Source organism: Eulemur rufifrons, chromosome 4, assembly GCF_041146395.1.
Source record: "Eulemur rufifrons isolate Redbay chromosome 4, OSU_ERuf_1, whole genome shotgun sequence".
NCBI classification, from domain to species: domain Eukaryota; kingdom Metazoa; phylum Chordata; class Mammalia; order Primates; family Lemuridae; genus Eulemur; species Eulemur rufifrons.
The window spans coordinates 56,638,416-56,644,415 of NC_090986.1; positions in this window are offsets into that span (position 1 = coordinate 56,638,416).

The following is a 6,000-nucleotide window of genomic DNA, read 5'->3' on the forward strand; positions in this document are numbered from 1 at the left end:
TTAACAAAGAGTACAAAGGAAAGAGAAATGTCTATTAGGCGTTAGATGTAGAAATGTTGCCTTAGAGAAAGTATTATTCATCTTAGAGGATGCTGGCAAAGAGAAAGAAGGAAAAAGAAACACTTAGAAAGGCAGGTTTGAACCCAGAAATCATTACTCTACAAGAAAGTAGTTCAAGTCTCTTCTGACCATTTTAAGCCTCTGACAACACATATTGAAAAAATATAAACTTAAACTTGAAGATTGTCAATTTGAGGTATAAAAACATAAAACTAACAGCACATAAATATTATTTACTGTTAATACAAGTCTTATTTTTCTGGTAATATTGATTGCTCTTAACACTATTTCTAAAAGCATCTTTTTTTCCCACAGTAAGATTAATAGTAAAAGGGTGAAAATAAAAATGGATTGAGACTCGGGTGCTAAGGAGCGCTAACAGCATGCAGTACTGAGGATGCACCCGGGAGACCAAGAACAAACTCTGCATTTCACACTTTCAGTTCTCATAACACTCACACGTAGAACATGTGGTGACGTATCCATTTTACAAAGAAACTGAGGCACAAGAAGGATAAGTAACTGGTGCAAAATTGTAGTAGTAAATACTGTACATTATAAGTAGAGCTAGAATTCAAACACCAGCAGATTGCTTCCTTGAATTCACTGTACTGAGCAAATGCACTCCTGCTGGCCTTTAGCTAGCTCTGCTGTCTGGCACTAAGTCTCATAAGTTTTTGCTATTTCTTCATGTATAAAATTATAGGGTTTAAATTAACATATCCTTTTTTGTGTATTCTTTTCCTCTTTGTGCTTTTTCCTGATCCCCTTTTTCTCTTGTGTGTCTAAAGCATCCCTATGTAATTCTAACTGAATCACTCTCAGTATGTATCTATGCCTATACATACATGTATGCAATCAAACTATGTTTATATATCTATATCTCATAAATGTTAACCTATAATATTTATATCATCTGTATCTATAGCATTCACCATTATCTCTTTTATCCTTTAGTTAAGGAAATGCCTAGCAAATACACATTATTTCATTAGAGTCTTCCCTAACTTTTTCTGTTCTCCACTGAGAACAGAGGCTGGATGTTTCATCAGTGTAAACTTAATGGCTACAATGTTTTATTTATTCTGTTTAAAGGCAGACTTAACTTGACCTTTGTATTACTAAACCTTTAAAAAAAGAAAGTTGACATTTTATCTGTTTCTAAATGATCCCCTCTAAAATTCTCAGTAGTAGGGCAGAGTGAATTTGGCTTTTCGACAACAAAAGTATACTATGGAATATCTTGACCTATAGCTAGCATACCTGTGTGTGTCCCTGGGAATCATTACTTCACTCCATGTGCATCAAAGAAAGAAATTTAATGAACTAAATATTTTGGAGAAAGGAGTTTTAATAAATTTTAAACTAAGACAATAAATAAAGAGTATTATCAGCTCTTCTTGAAAACTGAATATAATTCCTCGAAAATGACTAAGACTATAAAATAATTTGGAAGACATTGCTGCTAGTGACTGCAAAGCATTTTTTCTTTCTTTTGAATAATAGAAGATAAAAATCCAATCCATTAAGGTGACTGTGGAGAGGAAAGAGGAAAGGAACAGAGAGGTCTAGGTGTAATAAATCATTATACCATTTTAAATTGGAAGGTAGGAGAGAAACTCACGGAGAAGATGAGATAGGCAGAAACAATCACCCAGGAGGGTTTAGCAAGAGGGTGACCAACTCAAATCTGATTTGAAGGGAGAATACAAGTCAGTTTAAAGACATGTGTAACACAGTCAGTGTGATATGCAATAATGATTAATTTAGCCCTTTTGGATAGGGGCGAAAAGCCTGCGGGGTAGAAGGCTAATGAGGGGAGAGCTGCTGGTTCACAGGTTCAGTGCCTTGGGATCAATTGGTTAGGAGTGTCACAACCTTCCAAACATCAGGGAACAGTTACCCAGGGAATGTGCAGAAATTCAACTATCTGATCATTATCTCTACTATCTATAAAGCACTGTTTGGATAAAGAACATTATACAAAAGCAGTATTTTTTTTTAAAAAAGTTGCATTTGTATGTATGTGTATTATGAAAAACTGTCAAACAAAACTTTCTTTTAGGAAATAAAAAGAAATAAATTTGAATTCTTTTATATTTGCAAGTAAAAATAGATGTTCATGGGGAACTTTCTTGGTTGTAAATATGAACAAAAGTCACTTGTGTGGAAGGTGTTGATAAAACAGCTCTGGAGCAATTAGACACTCTTCTCCAAGAACACGTGTCCTACATCTTTCACATAGCTTATGCTATGAATATTCTTGATCTCATTTGGAAATTTGCATCTTAGAAAGGCCCAGAAAAAGAAAAGATTGAGCACTTAGTTAACGTAGGACTAAACTACATATCTTTGATTTACTGCCATTGATAAAGACAGGATGAAAGTAAGTTAGTAGCAAATATAAATATTTGCCTACATAATAATTAAGAATTTATAAAGTAAAAAACATATATTATATATAACCTGAATAATTCACACAAATGCATACTACAAAGTTGATAACTGATTATATTCAAGTGAATCCAAATATTCCTCCAACTGGAACTATATTGACTGGGTATACATCTTTACATCTTAAAGTGCAATTTATTTGTGGTTTCTTTTCACCTGAGTTGTATTTTATTCAACAAAAACAAAATAGCAATAACAACACCCACACAAAAAAATCTGAATCTATTTTAACATGATTTTTAAGGAAAAATATTATTACATCAACTTTATCCATTCTTATTGTAGATGAAAATGCTGGAAGCAATGCACTTTATTTTACTCAGGGAGATAAGGGCAAAGTAATAAATAACACAGAAAATGACAAAATACCCAAATTGTTATCTAAAGCTGCGTATGACTTGTAGGCATACTTAGTTCTCAAAATAAATTTTAATTCCTCACAGATGCCAGGGAAAAATGTGATCCTGAGTGGATAAATTTCATAAGTAGAATAAAGTGTACTAGACAGAGAAGGAAGGAAAGAAGCAAGCATCAGATAGGTGTTACCAACCTAATTAAAGTTTGTCAGCAATTTTTTCAGGTCATCATCGACCTGGAAGAAAATAGTATTTCTTTTCCACAATCAATGACATTTAAGAAAGTTTGTAGAATGATTTTGATACAGGGCACTTTATATATCTGTATATATTTTTTCTTAACTAATCACTTCCTTTCCTTATCCCTTCACCTTAATGCTCTCTTCTAGGTTCTAGGGTATAATGGAGACGGGTAAACCAACATATAAATATATAATATTTCAGGTGATAACAGCTCTGAAGAAGAATAAAACAAAACAATGGAAGAGTGAGTGAGGTTATATTTATTGACCTATGCATGTGTGATATATGAGTCAGAAGAACAGGATTTGGGGGCTAGGGAATCAAGATTTCAGTTCGAGACTTTCAAATGGAGATGTCCATTAGGTCAGGAGAAAAATCTGGTCTGGAGATATACATTGTTGAATCATTAGTGTATTAGGAAGTGTCACAGGTCTGGGTCAATACCCTGGAGCAAAGGTACCCCGGGGCATTCTTAAGTTTAGAATTTTAGAAGAAATAGAAGAATTGACAAAAAGAGGAGGAAGTGAAAGGACAGGTAGAAGGGGAATTGAAATTTTACCATAGTAACAGTGGATAATACAAGTAAAATTGCCCATTATTACTGCTGTAAAAAATAGGTTTAAGTTTTTTATTTTGTTGGAGCTAGGGTGTGGTTGGATACAGTGATTAAAAAAAAAAAAAAACAGGAACAATTGATAATCCTTCTTCTTTCTATATCCAGCCTTCAAAACTCTTGGCTCATTTTTTTTAGAAAAAGTAATATTGTTGTTTTTATGACCTACAGCATTAAGGTGAAGGAATAATGATATATTTTCTTTCAGATTTGTTTTTGAATAATAATGGCATTCACGAAATAACAAACGTCAGTGTTAATGTATATTATAAATTCTGAATTATTTTAAGGTATTCCTTTAATAATCTGCTATGTACATTTAAGCTCCATGTCCCTATATTTTAGTTTAGCTTGGTACTTTAGTTTTAATAGCCTAGTACTGATACTTTATATGTAAATATAAAGTTTGTTAATATGTCCAATGGCCCATGTAATGTTATTATGCCTGAATTTTTCATAAACACAATATTTATTTATTGTTTTCAGAACAATTCCACAATATAATTTAATAGAAGTGTTGTTTTGTTAAAACAACAAAATCTGGCAAGCATCATCCTTATTATTTATATGTATAAAATTAAAGTATGAAATTATTAACAGAAAATTATGACTAGTCTATGATGCTGAGACTTTATTTTAGTGCCAAAAGATAATGTATAAAATTAAGCTTCTGAACTTGGGGCTTAAATATGTATTTATTATTAAGATAAATGCAAGACCAGCATTACAAAGAAACTTGCAATCTTAAAAGGGTTAAAGCAGATGGCTTATCTTTTTAAAGAAAATTGAAAAGCAAGAAGGGCAGAGAATATACTTAGTTCATGATTTCCCATTGAGGGTCTTAATGATAGCATCTGTTAGTGCTGCTATAAAAGTGGTTGAGCTGAGGAGGACAAGAAGTTACATTTGTCCAGTAATTGAGCAATGCAGCCGGCATGTTGATTGGAACAAGAGAGAGAAAGAAATGAGAGAAAGATAGACAGAGAAGCCTTGAAGCCAGCTTTAATAATATCCAGAAGCAAAGAGTAAGAGACATCTGACATTTTGACAGAACGGATCAACTGCTTTGCAGTAACCTTTTATTTTTTTCAATATTTTTTCCTTTAATCTTTAAGGTTAACTGTTGGTTTGCCATATAGATTCTACACTTATATGCTTAGCAAACTGGCTCGCACAAGTAGTTAAAAGCAATGTGTGTGTCTGTGTGTGTGTGTGAGAGAGAGAGGGAGAGAGAGAGAAAGAAAGAACATGTATTGGAGCACTTCATTTAGATTTATTCTGCTAGGGGACTTTTATTTAACATTCAACAAAATGCCACCTATATGCCAGGAATTAGATTTGGAGAGAGAAGATAAAAAATAAACAAACAAACAACAGCAAAAAAACAACTCTGCTTCCTAGTTGGGAAAGTATATTTCTATGTAGTCATAATATACTTAGAAATTTACAAAGCAATTTAAGCTACATTGTCAATCTAATTCTCAGAAAATCTTTGTGAATTAGATATTATTTTGTTCTTTTCTAGGTCAAGAAAATGAAGCTCAATGAGGTGCAAAAAAGTCATTAGTAAGTGATGGATATGGCTTTTGAATTCAGATTTCCCAAGTTTAATGCCACTTTTACTCACACTTATTTTTGAGAAATATAGGGATATTAAAATACAAAATGTACTCATTCAAATATTCCTTACAGATTTTATCAATAGCTTATAATAATCAATGCATTGTTAGGATTATGAAAGGATACTATATTATATGAATTATAATTCTACCATGAGCTTTCTTACAGGGTAATAGGCTAGACATTGAGCACATATTCAAATATAAAGTCATCCTTTTAATTAAAAAATACATTTGACAGATATGTTTAAAATTGTAACCATAACAATAGATCATCAAAAAGCATTCATTTAGATTTCACTAACTCAGAAGTAAGTGGTAGTTTCCACAATATCTGGCTGAAATTTCTTTAGTTATCTAAACAGTTTTTTTTTCTTTTTCGGTGTCTATGTGTGTGGTTTAACTAATTAGAGTAAATAAGTTTGCCAGACAAGACTTAAATATTTAAGAGAACTATATTTTCAAGCACCTCAAACATTTTGATTGCATCTGTGCTTATAAAATCATTAAGTGCTATTACATATTTATTCTTAATAGCTTTTAAAGCTTATGCCATCAAAAGGCTGTCTCAGTTCTTACACTTTGAGAAAGTTACAAAAGTACATTGCTATTATACAGATTTGTTTCATTGTATCAATTTGTGTTCTCCTAGGCC